Genomic DNA, 15,664 nt, shown 5'->3' on the forward strand with positions numbered 1-15,664 from the left:
GCTAGGAGGAGGGAGGCTGATGCTGGGAGGAAGGAGGCTGATGATGGGGGAGGCTAGGAGGAGGGAGGCTGATGCTGGGAGGAGGGAGGCTGATGCTGGGGGAGGCTAGGAGGAGGGAGGCTGATGCTGGCAGGAGGGAGGCTGATGCTGGGGGAGGCTAGGAGGAGGGAGGCTGATGCTGGGAGGAGGGAGGCTGATGCTGGGGGAGGCTAGGAGGAGGGAGGCTGATGCTGGGAGGAGGGAGGCTGATGCTGGGGGAGGCTAGGAGGAGGGAGGCTGATGCTGGGAGGAGGGAGGCTGATGCTGGGAGGAGGGAGGCTGATGCTGGGGGAGGCTGGGAGGAGGGAGGCTGATGCTGAGGGAGGCTGATGCTGGGGGAGGCTGGGAGGAGGGAGGCTGATGCTGGGGGAGGCTAGGAGGAGGGAGGCTGATGCTGGGAGGAGGGAGGCTGATGCTGGGGGAGGCTGGGAGGAGGGAGGCTGATGCTGAGGGAGGCTGATGCTGGGGGAGGCTGGGAGGAGGGAGGCTGATGCTGGGGGAGGCTGGGAGTAGGGAGGCTGAGGCTGGGGGAGGCTGGGAGGAGGGAGGCTGAGGCTGGGGGAGGCTGGGAGGAGGGAGGCTGAGGCAGGCTGGGAGGAGGGAGGCTGAGGCTGGGGGAGGCTGGGAGGAGGGAGGCTGAGGCTGGGGGAGGCTGATGCTGGGGGAGGCTGATGCTGGGGGAGGCTGGGAGCAGGGAGGCTGATGCTGGGGGAGGCTGGGAGGAGAGAGGCTGATGCTGGAGGAGGCTCATGCTGGGGGAGGCTGGGAGGAGAGAGGCTGATGCTGGAGGAGGCTCATGCTGGGGGAAGATGGGAGGAGAGAGGCTGATGCTGGGGTAAGCTGGGAGCAGGGAGGCTGATGCTGAGGGAGGCTGGGGGGACAGAGGCTGATGCTGAGGGAGGCTGAGGGAGGAGGGAGGCTGATGCTGGGGGAGGCTGGGTGGAGGGAGGCTGATGCTGGGGGAGGCTGATGCTGAGGGAGGCTGATGCTGGGGGAGGCTGGGAGGGTGAGGCTTGGAGGAGGGAAGCTGAGGGAGGAGGGAGGCTGATGCTGGGAGGAGGGAGGCTGATGCTGGGGGAGGCTAGGAGGAGGGAGGCTGATGCTGGGAGGAGGGAGGCTGATGCTGGGGGAGGCTAGGAGGAGGGAGGCTGATGCTGGGAGGAGGGAGGCTGATGCTGGGGGAGGCTACGAGGAGGGAGGCTGATGCTGGGAGGAGGGAGGCTGATGCACGGGGAGGCTAGGAGGAGGGAGGCTGATGCTGGGAGGAGGGAGGCTGATGCTGGGGGAGGCTAGGAGGAGGGAGGCTGATGCTGGGAGGAGGGAGGCTGATGCTGGGGGAGGCTAGGAGGAGGGAGGCTGATGCTGGGAGAAGGGAGGCTGATGCTGGGGGAGGCTGATGCTGGGAGGAGGGAGGCTGATGCTGGGGGAGGCTAGGAGGAGGGAGGCTGATGCTGGGAGGAGGGAGGCTGATGCTGGGGGAGGCTAGGAGGAGGGAGGCTGATGCTGGGGGAGGCTGATGCTGGGGGAGGCTGATGCTGGGGGAGGCTGATGCTGGGGGAGGCTGATGCTGAGGGAGGCTGATGCTGAGGGAGGCTGATGCTGAGGGAGGCTGATGCTGAGGGAGGCTGGGAGGAGGGAGGCTGATGCTGGGGGAGGCTGAGAGGAGGGAGGCTGATGCTGGGGGAGGCTTGGAGGAGGGAGGCTGAGGCTGGGGGAGGCTTGGAGGAGGGAGGCTGAGGCTGGGGGAGGCTGGGAGGAGGGAGGCTGAGGCTGGGGGAGGCTGGGAGGAGAGAGGCTGATGCTAGGGGAGGCTGGGAGGGGGAGGCTTGGAGGAGGGAGGCTGATGAGGAGGGAGGCTGGGAGAAGGGAGGCTGATGCTGGGGGAGGCTGGGAGGGGGGAGGCTGGGAGGAGAGAGGCTGATGCTGGGGGAGGCTGATGCTGGGGGAGGCTGGGAGGAGGGAGGCTGATGCTGGGGGAGGCTCATGCTGGGGGAGGCTGGGAGGAGAGAGGCTGATGCTGGAGGAGGCTCATGCTGGGGGAAGATGGGAGGAGAGAGGCTGATGCTGGGGTAAGCTGGGAGCAGGGAGGCTGATGCTGAGGGAGGCTGGGGGGACAGAGGCTGATGCTGAGGGAGGCTGAGGGAGGAGGGAGGCTGATGCTGGGGGAGGCTGGGTGGAGGGAGGCTGATGCTGGGGGAGGCTGATGCTGAGGGAGGCTGATGCTGGGGGAGGCTGGGAGGGGGAGGGTGAGGCTTGGAGGAGGGAAGCTGAGGGAGGAGGGAGGCTGATGCTGGGAGGAGGGAGGCTGATGCTGGGGGAGGCTAGGAGGAGGGAGGCTGATGCTGGGAGGAGGGAGGCTGATGCTGGGGGAGGCTAGGAGGAGGGAGGCTGATGCTGGGAGGAGGGAGGCTGATGCTGGGGGAGGCTAGGAGGAGGGAGGCTGATGCTGGGAGGAGGGAGGCTGATGCACGGGGAGGCTAGGAGGAGGGAGGCTGATGCTGGGAGGAGGGAGGCTGATGCTGGGGGAGGCTAGGAGGAGGGAGGCTGATGCTGGGAGGAGGGAGGCTGATGCTGGGGGAGGCTAGGAGGAGGGAGGCTGATGCTGGGAGAAGGGAGGCTGATGCTGGGGGAGGCTGATGCTGGGAGGAGGGAGGCTGATGCTGGGGGAGGCTAGGAGGAGGGAGGCTGATGCTGGGAGGAGGGAGGCTGATGCTGGGGGAGGCTAGGAGGAGAGAGGCTGATGCTGGGGGAGGCTGATGCTGGGGGAGGCTGATGCTGGGAGGAGGGAGGCTGATGCTGGGGGAGGCTGATGCTGAGGGAGGCTGATGCTGAGGGAGGCTGATGCTGGGGGAGGCTGATGCTGAGGGAGGCTGATGCTGAGGGAGGCTGATGCTGGGGGAGGCTGATGCTGGGGGAGGCTGGGAGGAGGGAGGCTGATGCTGGGGGAGGCTGAGAGGAGGGAGGCTGATGCTGGGGGAGGCTTGGAGGAGGGAGGCTGAGGCTGGGGGAGGCTTGGAGGGAGGCTGAGGCTGGGGGAGGCTGGGAGGAGGGAGGCTGAGGCTGGGGGAGGCTGGGAGGAGGGAGGCTGAGGCTTGGGGAGGCTGGGAGGAGGGAGGCTGAGGCTGGGGGAGGCTGGGAGGAGAGAGGCTGATGCTAGGGGAGGCTGGGAGGGGGAGGCTTGGAGGAGGGAGGCTGATGAGGAGGGAGGCTGGGAGAAGGGAGGCGAGAGGCTGATGCTGGGGGAGGCTGGGAGGCTGATGCTGGGGGAGGCTGGGAGGCTGATGCTGGGGGAGGCTGGGAGGCTGATGCTGGGGGAGGCTGGGAGGCTGATGCTGGGGGAGGCTGATGCTGGGGGAGGCTGATGCTGGGGGAGGCTGATGCTGGGGGAGGCTGATGCTGGGGGAGGCTGATGCTGGGGGAGGCTGGGAGGAGGGTGGGGGAGGCTAGGAGTAGGGTAGCTGATGCTGTGGGAGGCTGGGAAGAGGGTGGCTGATGCTGTGGGAGGCTGGGAAGAGGGTGGCTGATGCTGGGGGAGGCTGGGAAGAGGGAGGCTGATGCTGGGGGAGGCTGGGAAGAGGGAGGCTGATGCTGGGGGAGGCTGGGAAGAGGGTGGCTGATGCTGGGGGAGGCTGATGCTGGGGGAGGCTGGGAAGAGGGAGGCTGATGCTGGGGGAGGCTGGGAAGAGGGAGGCTGATGCTGGGGGAGGCTGGGAGGAGAGAGGCTGATGCTGGGGGAGGCTGGGAGGCTGATGCTCTGGGAGGCTGATGCTGGGGGAGGCTTGGAGGAGGGGGGCTGGGAGGAGGGAGGCTGATGCTGGGGGAGGCTGGAAGGAGGGAGGCTGATGCTGGGGGAGGCTGGGAGGAGGGAGGCTGATGCTGGGGGAGGCTGGGAGGAGGGAGGCTGATGCTGGGGGAGGCTGGGAGGAAGGAGGCTGATGCTGGGGGGAAGCTGGGAGCAGGGAGGCTGATGCTGGGGGAGGCTGGGAGGAGAGAGGCTGATGCTGGAGAAGGCTCATGCTGGGGGAGGATGGGAGGAGAGAGGCTGATGCTGGGGTAAGCTGGGAGCAGGGAGGCTGATGCTGAGGGAGGCTGGGGGGAGAGAGGCTGATTCTGGGGGCGGCTGGGGGGAGAGAGGCTGATGCTGGGGGAGAGGCTGCTGCTGGAGGCGGGGGGAGAGAGGCTGCTGCTGGGGGAATGGAAGAGAGGGGCCAATGCTAGAGACAGATGACAAGGGTTAAGGGATAGAGCAATGACAATATCGATGGGGGGGAGTGTAAGGACTCAGAATAAGAGGGGGCAGCATTGGGAGCTCATTATGGAGAAGGGGCAGCATGTGTGGGCTCAGTATGGAGTGGAACAATGTAGGGGAGTCAATATCAAGAGTGGGGTAGTGTGTGTAGGGGGGGTCTCAGCATAAGCGTTAGTGTGGTGGTCTTAGTATGATGAGTGGGGCAGCATGGAGATGTCATTATGGAAAAGAGGAAGGCAGCATTAGGAGCTCATGGAGAGGGGCAGCATGCACGGGACACTGTGAGGAGGGGGCAGCATGCACGGGACATTGTGAGGAGGGGGCAGCATGCATGGGACATTGTGAGGAGGGGCAGCATGCATCGGACACTGTCAGGAGGGGGCAGCATGCATGGGACACTGAGGAGGGGGCAGCATGCATGGGACATTGTGAGGAGGGGGCAGCATGCATGGGACATTGTGAGGAGGGGGCAGCATGCATGGGACATTGTGAGGAGGGGGCAGCATGCATGGGACATTGTGAGGAGGGGGCAGCATGCATGGGACATTGTGAGGAGGGGGCAGCATGCATGGGACATTGTGAGGAGGGGGAAGCATGCATGGGACACTGAGGAGGTGGAAGCATGCATGGGACATTGTGAGGAGGGGGAAGCATGCATGGGACATTGTGAGGAGGGGGAAGCATGCATGGGACATTGTGAGGAGGGGGAAGCATGCATGGGACATTGTGAGGAGGGGGAAGCATGCATGGGACATTGTGAGGAGGGGGAAGCATGCATGGGACATTGTGAGGAGGGGGCAGCATGCATGGGACATTGTGAGGAGGGGGCAGCATGCATGGGACATTGTGAGGAGTGGGAAGCATGCATGGGACATTGTGAGGAGGGGGCAGTATGTATGGGACATTGTGAGGAGGGGGCAGCATGCATGGGACATTGTGAGGAGGGGGCAGCAAGCATGGGACACTGAGGAGGGGGCAGCAAGCATGGGACATTGTGAGGAGGGGGCAGCAAGCATGGGACATTGTGAGGAGGGGGCAGCAAGCATGGGGCATTGTGAGGAGGGGGAAGCATACATGGGACATTGTGAGGAGGGGGCAGCATGCATGGGACATTGTGAGGAGGGGGCAGCATGCATGGGACATTGTGAGGAGGGGGCAGTATGCATGGGACACTTGGAAGAGGGGGCAGCATGCATGGGACATTGTGAGGAGGGGGAAGCATACATGGGACATTGTGAGGAGGGGGCAGCATGCATGGGACATTGTGAGGAGGGGGCAGTATGCATGGGACACTGTGAGGAGGGGGCAGCATGCATGGGACACTGTGAGGAGGGGGCAGCATGATGTGAAGTCAATGTGCAGATCATATTTCATAATTGAGGAAGGTGTGGTGGGTATAATTTATAAGGGAGGGTAGTGTGTAGTTTATTAGGGGCAGTGTGACAGTCACAGTATATAAGTGGGGACGGTGGGAATATTTTATACTCATGCTATGTTTTGATGTGCCTGTGGTGATCCCCATTGGGGGGGGGTTAGTGCCCTTCATTTCTCATTGATACTTTATCAAGTGTTTTACAAAGTAGATCTGCCTTAAACAGATGTCGTGTGCGAAAACTCAGTTTTACGTTGTCACTAAGGGGCGCGACCACTTAAAGTGCCTAGGGCAGCACGAAGGCAAAATACAGCCCTGGCTGTACTAGCTCAAAAGGGGCTTCTATTCAATACTGAGCAAAGGGTCTGCACATATAGGCACACACAGCACTGCTACATATGCATATATAGACACACAAAGCTCTACCACATATGTATATATAGACACAAACAGCTTTGCTACATACGAACATTTAGGCACGCAACTCTGCTACATATGCACATATAGAAATACTGTGTAAACATTATGCAGTTCCCCTCCAGGCATGTCACTGGTCACAAGCCTTGAAAGGTCCTAAAGCTGGTCGGGTGGAAGGTCCTCCAATTGCTCGGCTCCTGCAGCCTCCGGTATGGCCCGGTTGCTTCCTCTTCTGCTCGGCACCGATCACTTAGATCAGTGTGGGGCAGGAGAAGCACGGGCAGCTTTCTGTGATCAGGGAGGACGGGGTGTGAGCGTTATCCTCCATCAAAGCCAACTCTGGACTATAAGACGCATGCACTTTATAGTAAGAATTTTCTCTAGCTAAAAAGTGCATATTATAGTTTGAAAAATAAGCTATTTTTCTCCTTTTTAACCCATTTACCACATGGGTTAATTAACTATATTCATCGTGGACGCAGTTTACCAATTGCAACTTTTTAAAAACTTGCTGAACTTTTGTACACATGTGCCCCCCCTGGAGGGTTTCTGGTCCCCTGCTGAAATTTTTGTGCAAATTTTACAACATTTTAATCATAACATGCAATTTTTTGTACATGCAGTACAAACCAAAAGTTTGGACACACCTCATTCAAAGAGTTTTCTTTATTTTCATGACTGAAAATTGTAGATTCACATTGAAGGCATCAAAACTATGAATTAAAACATGTTGAATGAAATACTTAAAAACGTGTGAAACAACTGAAAATATGTCTTATATTCTGGGTTCTTCAGAGTAGCCACCTTTTGCTGTGATTACTGCTTTGCACACTCTTGGCATTCGCTTGATGAGCTTCAAGAGGTAGTCACCGGAAATGGTTTTCCAACAGTCTTGAAGGAGTTCCCAGAGATGCTTAGCACTTGTTGGCCCTTTTGCCTTCACTCTGCGGTCCAGCTCACCCCAAACCATCTCGATTGTGTTCAGGTCTGGTGACTGTGGAGGCCAGGTCATCTGGCGTAGCACCCCATCACTCTCCTTCTTAGTCAAATAGCCCTTACACAGCCTGGAGGTGTGTTTGGGGTCATTGTCCTGTTGAAAGATAAATGATGGTCCAACTAAACGCAAACCGGATGGAATAGCACGCCGCTGCAAGATGCTGTGGTAGCCATGCTGGTTCAGTATGCCTTTAATTGTGAATAAATCCCCAACAGTGTCAGCAGCAAAGCCCCCCCCACACCATCACACCTCCTCCTCCATGCTTCACGGTGGGAACCAGTCATGTAGAGTCCATCCATTCACCTTTTCTGTGTCGCACCAAGACACGGTGGTTGGATCCAAAGATCTCAAATTTGGACTCCTCAGACCAAAGCCCATATTTCCACTGGTCTAATGTCCATTCCTTGTGTTCTTTAGCCCAAACAAGTCTCTTCTGCTTGTTGCCGGTTCTTAGCAGTGGTTTCCTAGCAGCTATTTTACCATGAAGGCTGCTGCACAAAGTTTCCTCTTAACAGTTGTTCTACAGATGTGTCTGCTGCTAGAACTCTGTGTGGCATTGACCTGGTCTCTAATCTGAGCTGCTGTTAACCTGCGATTTCTGAGGCTGGTGACTCAGATAAACTTATCCTCCACAGCAGAGGTGACTCTTTGTCTTCCTTTCCTGGGGCGCTCCTCATGTGAGCCAGTTTCTTTGTAGTGTTTGATGGTTTTTGCCACTGCACTTGGGGACACTTTCAAAGTTTTCCCAATTTTTCGGACTGAGTGACCTTCATTTCTTAAAGTAATGATGGCCACTCATTTTTGTTTATTTAGCTGCTTTTTTCTTGCCATAATACAAATTCTAACAGTCTATTCAGTAGGACTATCAGCTGTGTTTCCACCAGACTTCTGCACAACACAACTGATGGTCCCAACCCCATTTATAAGGAAAGAAATCCCACTTATTAAACCTGACAGGGCACACCTGGGAAGTGAAAACCATTTCCGGTGACTACCTCTTGAAGCTCATCAAGAGAATGCCAAGAGTGTGCAAAGCAGTAATCACAGCAAAAGGTGGCTACTTTGAAGAACCTAGAATATAAGACATATTTTCAGTTGCTTCATACTTTTTTAAGTATTTCATTCCACATGTGTTAATTCATAGTTTGGATGCCTTCAATGTGAATCTACAATTTTCAGAGTCCGGAAAATAAAGAAAACTCTTTGAATGAGAAGTTGCGTCCAAACTTTTGGTCTGTACTGTAAATGAACGGGGTAAAGACGAAAAACTAAGACCTTCTTTTATCTTTGCACAAAACATTCATGCAATGCTTGCACCAAGTTCAAGAATGCCTCCAGACAAAAAAAAAAAAAAAAAAAAAAAAAAAAAAAAAGAGGAAGAAGTTGCGACTGTCGGACCCCTTCCTCTTCACATACCGCCATCAAGTGACTATTTTTACTGCTTCGTAAAACCTGAAAAAACCATCAAAGCCATAAACCGGCGTTTTAGGATGGGCAATGTTTTCTGTTAGGGCTTCCGCGTCCCGGAGAGGTGGCGAGGGCTCCGCAGATGGTGTTCACAAGGAGAAGCCGGAGGATTAAACAAGGAAATTCCTCTCCATTTTTAGGCTTGAAAGATGAAAAAGCGGCCGAGTATCACAGGTCGTGTGAGGCTGAACGTTCGGACATCTGCGCTACAGATAAAAGTTCTGTAACTGTTGCACTTAGTTGACCAATCAGATCGCAGCTCTGTTTTTGCAGAGCTTCTTTTGAAAATAAAGAAGTGATCTGATTGGACGCTCCGAGCGAACATTCCACCTTCTCACTTGTTTTGCCAAATTTCCTGTCGGAGAATAGGTCCCTTTATAATAAGCTGTTCCCTTGTTGGTATCTTATTAGTAAAGAAACCTGACAAGGAGTGTTTAATTTCACCATAGCTCCCCCAGAGGAGAAATTAGGCATTGCATATGGTCACATTGAATTGATTAGGTGGGTCCTCAAGAGAGAGCGGCGCTCTTTGCTGTACAATTTGACTAAGATAAACTGGACAGCCCCTTTAATTGACAAATATTTAAAATCAAAAGATGTATTTTTATTTATACAGTATGTTTAGGATTTAAATATTAGGGACAATAAAGACAATAGGGATGGCCTCAATTCAGATTATGAATGTAACAACATCCCTGCAAATTGTAGGAAGCTGCCAGTGACCGCGAGAATGAGGGACATTGGTGGCTCCAAAACTCCCTGTATTAATATGGAGGGGCAAACGGTCTTCATATTACTTGTGCTGGTCGGTTTGGGGAGGGAGTGAGATCAGAGACCCCCATTTTATTATTTGGAGAGAGGATCCTGAGGTCTAGCACATGTCAGCTGTCCAGCACATAGGTAGTGAATGCTTCTTATTGGAATTAGGGTTCCTCTACAATATTATCTATGCGGACAGTGTGATTCTGGCCAACGGGCTGGAGATAAAGAAGCTGTAAAGTAAGATCTCTCTGCAGCTTTCCTCACTCCTCGTATGATCGCTCTGCAGCTTTCCTCACTCCTCGTATGATCTCTCTGCAGCTTTCCTCACTCCTCGTATGATCTCTCTGCAGCTTTCCTCACTCCTCGTATGATCTCTCTGCAGCTTTCCTCACTCCTCGTATGATCTCTCTGCAGCTTTCCTCACTCCTCGTATGATCTCTCTGCAGCTTTCCTCACTCCTCGTATGATCTCTCTGCAGCTTTCCTCACTCCTCGTAGGATTGCTCTGCAGCTTTCCTCACTCCTCGTATGATCTCTCTGCAGCTTTCCTCACTCCTCGTATGATCGCTCTGCAGCTTTCCTCCCTCCTCGTAGGATCGCTCTGCAGCTTTCCTCACTCCTCGTATGATCTCTCTGCAGGTTTCCTCACTCCTCGTATGATCTCTGCAGCTTTCCTCACTCCTCGTATGATCTCTCTGCAGCTTTCCTCACTCCTCGTATGATCTCTCTGCAGCTTTCCTCACTCCTCGTATGATCTCTCTGCAGCTTTCCTCACTCCTCGTATGATCTCTCTGCAGCTTTCCTCACTCCTCGTATGATCTCTCTGCAGCTTTCCTCACTCCTCGTATGATCTCTCTGCAGCTTTCTTCACTCCTCGTATGATTGCTCTGCAGCTTTCCTCACTCCTCGTATGATTGCTCTGCAGCTTTCCTCACTCCTCGTAGGATCTCTCTGCAGCTTTCCTCACACATCGTATGATTGCTCTGCAGCTTTCCTCGCTCCTCGTATGATCCCTCTGCAGCTTTCCTCACTCCTTGTATGATAGCTCTGCAGCTTTCCTCACTCCTCGTATGATCTCTCTGCAGCTTTCCTCACTCCTCGTATGATCTCTCTGCAGCTTTCCTCACTCCTCGTAGGATTGCTCTGCAGCTTTCCTCACTCCTCGTATGATCGCTCTGCAGCTTTCCTCACTCCTCGTATGATCGCTCTGCAGCTTTCCTCACTCCTCGTATGATCGCTCTGCAGCTTTCCTCACTCCTCGTAGGATTGCTCTGCAGCTTTCCTCACTCCTCGTATGATCTCTCTGCAGCTTTCCTCACTCCTCGTATGATCGCTCTGCAGCTTTCCTCACCCCTCGTATGATCTCTCTGCAGCTTTCCTCACCCCTCGTATGATCTCTCTGCAGCTTTCCTCACTCCTCGTATGATCGCTCTGCAGCTTTCCTCACTCCTCGTAGGATTGCTCTGCAGCTTTCCTCACTCCTCGTATGATCTCTCTGCAGCTTTCCTCCCTCCTCGTATGATCGCTCTGCAGCTTTCCTCACTCCTCGTATGATCTCTCTGCAGGTTTCCTCACTCCTCGTATGATCTCTGCAGCTTTCCTCACTCCTCGTATGATTGCTCTGCAGCTTTCCTCACTCCTCGTATGATTGCTCTGCAGCTTTCCTCACTCCTCGTAGGATCTCTCTGCAGCTTTCCTCACACATCGTATGATTGCTCTGCAGCTTTCCTCGCTCCTCGTATGATCCCTCTGCAGCTTTCCTCACTCCTTGTATGATAGCTCTGCAGCTTTCCTCACTCCTCGTATGATCTCTCTGCAGCTTTCCTCACTCCTCGTATGATCGCTCTGCAGCTTTCCTCACTCCTCGTATGATCGCTCTGCAGCTTTCCTCACTCCTCGTATGATCTCTCTGCAGCTTTCCTCCCTCCTCGTATGATCTCTCTGCAGCTTTCCTCACTCCCCGTATGATTGCTCTGCAGATTTCCTCACTCCTCGTATGATCTCTCTGCAGCTTTCCTCACTCCTCGTATGATCTCTCTGCAGCTTTCCTCCCTCCTCGTATGATCTCTCTGCAGCTTTCCTCACTCCTCGTATGATCGCTCTGCAGCTTTCCTCACTCCTCATATGATCTCTCTGCAGCTTTCCTCACTCCTCGTATGATCTCTCTGCAGCTTTCCTCACTCCTCGTATGATCTCTCTGCAGCTTTCCTCACTCCTCGTATGATCTCTCTGCAGCTTTCCTCACTCCTCGTATGATCGCTCTGCAGCTTTCCTCACTCCTCGTATGATCGCTCTGCAGCTTTCCTCACTCCTCGTATGATCGCTCTGCAGCTTTCCTCACTCCTCGTATGATCTCTCTGCAGCTTTCCTCACTCCTCGTATGATCTCTCTGCAGCTTTCCTCACTCCTCGTATGATCTCTCTGCAGCTTTCCTCACTCCTCGTATGATCTCTCTGCAGCTTTCCTCACTCCTCGTATGATCTCTCTGCAGCTTTCCTCACTCCACGTATGGCCGGAGACAGTTTAGCATAAGGAGGTTTTTATTGTACCGCAGATACGATCCACGACATTACAGCCACTGGCTGGTAGTGTTAACATTGCTTATCTAGTGATGGAGACAAGTGTCTGGGATTGGAAAGGTTAGGCCAAAACCAGGAGTGGGTGAAAACTACAGCAGTGGCGCCCGTTTTTCAATTATACTTTTTTGATTGTTCCACTCCTAGTTTTGGCTTCCAAATACTGAGGTAAAATATTGACCAAATACTCAACGTGAGCACGTGGCCTTAAGCAGAAAGTGGTCAGTCAGTTCTTGACGGAAGATAGGAAAATGGGATGGGATGTGAGCAAAACCCAAAATTGTGACCTCTACACAATCTGCCCAACTAGTACGGGGGCGCCCCCCTACACCGCGCTTCCAGAGGAGGGCTCCCTAACTAGTACTTATCATGGAAGGGGGGGCCTCGCCCTAACTAGCATCACGTGAAGGGGATGAGAGGGTGGGGCTCCCTATTGAGCACTTCCTATGGCTCCCTAAATAGCACTTCCTGTGCGAGGAGGGAGGAGGGGATCGGGCATCTCCTTAACTGGCAGTTCTCAGTGTTAGAGATAGCAGTAGGGAGGGAGGTGTACACCGCTCTACATCCAAAAGAGAGGAGAAAGCAGCTATAGTCTCAGGGAGGGCAGAGACAACAGGCTACAGATAAGTACAAATGCACATGAAGAGGATTTGAGTGCAGGATTAAAGTTTTGTGGATAAGAAAACTAACAGACAGCAAAAATCTTGGATAGACAAAGAACTTACAACCAGCCTATATTACTGGGAGAGACATTCCCACGGTCACAATGTGACTGTAGGAAAGCGAGGGACAGGGGCTTGAATGCTGTCCCTCACGTTAGGGGTCCCTAGGCTATCCCTAACCTCAGGGTTACTTTAATAGTGGACATGCTGAGTCCTGTGCCTTTCTAAGCTCCTGGCGAGAACTGATCTTATTCCCCCATCCCACCAGGAAAGGAAGGAGCAGGAGGGATGTAAACACAGATAAAGAAAGACAGAGGAAAACCAAAACTCTAAACACACTGCAAACACACTGGAACCAACAAAGAGACTTAGGAGAAAAGCAAGAGCAGGAAGGTAGCGACAAAAAGACAACAAGGGTTAACTCCACAACTGCATACAGAAACAAGCACAACAACTGCCAGTTAGTCTGGATCATAACGCCTCACCAGACCAGCTTAGACAAATTATAGCTGGCACTAATGGAAGTGTCCAGCCAGCATATATAGGAGGAGAGCAGATGTGATTGGCTCCCCCACAACATGTGATCAAAGATGACTCACAAGCAGACTAGCAGGAATTAAATCTTGCTAGCCCGCCTATGAACTACCAATCTATTGGTTGACATCAGAGTCAGCCTGTGCTGATTTAAAGACCTCAGAAGTTATCAGGCAAAGTGGCAGTCCGTACTCTGCACAGATCCCAATGATGCCGTAACTGTCGACAAAGTTAGTAAAAAAAAAAAACAAAACGACTTCCATGTGACATAGACAGAAGAAAAAAATTGGAACGGGCTGAAAACTGCATTTAAAGGGGGCTTGAAAATGAATGAAGACTGCAGAGTGGAACCGTGCATTAGGAAAAGGTAACCACAGACATGTAAAAAGCGCTATATTTCCATGTCAGAGGTGTCCGGTTCTTCCATGTAAGGCTACATGCGCACGCTGCATCTTTTTGTGTTCACAAACTGCAGCCAAAATGCAGACAAAACTGCACCTTGTCAGAGAGAGCCTGGAAATGTCACAAAAAACGCATGTAATTTTAGGTGCGTTTTTGGTGCGTTTTTCACACCCTGCGTTTTTGCTGCGTTTTTGTGACAAATGTGGACAAAAACGCAGGAAGAATGAACATGCTGCATTTTATTTGTCACAAACCTTTGACAAATAAAAAGCTGACAAAAACTGCAACGTGCGCATGACAAATCTGACTTCTCATAGACTTTGCTGGGAAGTCAAATGTCAGAAAGTTCTGACAAAACTGCAGCCAAAAAAGCAGCAAAAAAGCAGGAAAAAAAAACAGCGTGCGCATGTAGCCTTAGAGGAGGCCAGCTGTACAACTGTTCATTCCCTCCATTATAAGATGCATAGCCGTCATTCTTTACTGCATCATTTTATCCTCTCCCTGGAGCTTACAGAAAACGGACCGTTCTTCGCCTCGTTAAAGATATTCTTATTGAGTAGCAGAAAGGAAGAGCGATGTGGAGGCGAAACCACAGATCCAGCATCTGGCTGCTCACCTGACAGACGCTTCATTAACACCTCGGGCAGAACAGCCAGGCTATTGTGTCTGGAAGCGAATATGTGCGGCTCCTACCACCCAAGAACCGGGGGTGAAGAACAAGGAATCCATCAGATCGGATTGTGACAGGGGCTCACGTTCCGGAATGGCCGCTAAATATACCGCATTTTTTGTTTTATAAGATGCACCCCAAATTTAGAGAAAAAAAAAAGGTAAAGAAAAAGGGGGTCCATGATATACTTCGGTGGTGTCTTACCAGAGGGGGGGGGGGGGTGCAAGGTCACAGGAGGCAGGGGAGGTGCTGGAGTAAAGCGATACTGCATGCGGTGAAGGCCATGCTGGCTGCGGGGTCCATACAGAACAGTGCAGTGCTGGAGTAGGGCGATGCTGCAGGCGGTGCAGGCCATGCTGGCTGCGGGGTCCATACAGAAGAGGGCGGTGCTGGAGTAGGGCGATGCTGCAGGTGGTGCGGGCCATGCTGGCTGCGGGGTCCATACAGAAGAGGGCGGTGCTGGAGTAAGGCGATGCTGCAGGCGGTGCAGGCCATGCTGGCTGCGGGGTCCATACAGAAGAGGGCGGTGCTGGAGTAGGGCGATGCTGCAGGTGGTGCGGGTCATGCTGGCTGCGGGGTCCATACAGAACAGTGCAGTGCTGGAGTAGGGCGATGCTGCAGGCGGTGCGGGCCATGCTGGCTGCGGGGTCCATACAGGACAGGGCAGTGCTGGAGTAGGGCGATGCTGCAGGTGGTGGGGGCCATGCAGAAGAGGGCGGTGCTGGAGTAAGGCGATGCTGCAGGCGGTGCGGGCCATGCAGGCTGTGGGGTCCATACAGGACAGGGCAGTGCTGGAGTAGGGCGATGCTGCAGGCGGTGCGGGCCATGCTGGCTGCGGGGTCCATACAGAAGAGGGCGGTGCTGGAGTAAGGCGATGCTGCAGGCGGTGCAGGCCATGCTGGCTGCGGGGTCCATACAGAAGAGGGCGGTGCTGGAGTAGGGCGATGCTGCAGGTGGTGCGGGCCATGCTGGCTGCGGGGTCCATACAGAACAGTGCAGTGCTGGAGTAGGGCGATGCTGCAGGCGGTGCGGGCCATGCTGGCTGCGGGGTCCATACAGAAGAGGGCGGTGCTGGAGTAAGGCGATGCTGCAGGCGGTGCAGGCCATGCTGGCTGCGGGGTCCATACAGAAGAGGGCGGTGCTGGAGTAGGGCGATGCTGCAGGTGGTGCGGGCCATGCTGGCTGCGGGGTCCATACAGAACAGTGCAGTGCTGGAGTAGGGCGATGCTGCAGGCGGTGCGGGCCATGCTGGCTACGGGGTCCATACAGAACAGTGCAGTGCTGGAGTAAGGTGATGCTGCAGGCGGTGCGGGCCATGCTGGCTGCAGAGTCCATACAGAACAGGGCAGTGCTGGAGTAAGGCGATGCTGCAGGCGGTGCGGGCCATGCTGGCTCAGGGGTCCATACAGAACAGGGCGGGGCATCAGGTGTTCCACTCCCAGATGCTCTGTCGGCAGTGCGGGCTTCAAAGAAATGGCACCCGGAGGTGGCACATGTGAAAATTAAGCTCTTGGCTCA

At 54.4% G+C, this 15,664-nt stretch overlaps 1 protein-coding gene across 1 annotated transcript in view; it reads right to left on the bottom strand.

Moving 5' to 3' along the window:
* The window catches only part of MINDY3 (MINDY lysine 48 deubiquitinase 3), a 201,060-nt gene that overhangs the window by 107,288 nt on the left and 78,108 nt on the right, over positions 1 to 15,664 (bottom strand). The gene's annotated exons all lie outside the window — the stretch shown is intronic.

Source organism: Anomaloglossus baeobatrachus, chromosome 6 (assembly GCF_048569485.1).
Source record: "Anomaloglossus baeobatrachus isolate aAnoBae1 chromosome 6, aAnoBae1.hap1, whole genome shotgun sequence".
Taxonomy (NCBI): Eukaryota; Metazoa; Chordata; class Amphibia; order Anura; family Aromobatidae; genus Anomaloglossus; species Anomaloglossus baeobatrachus.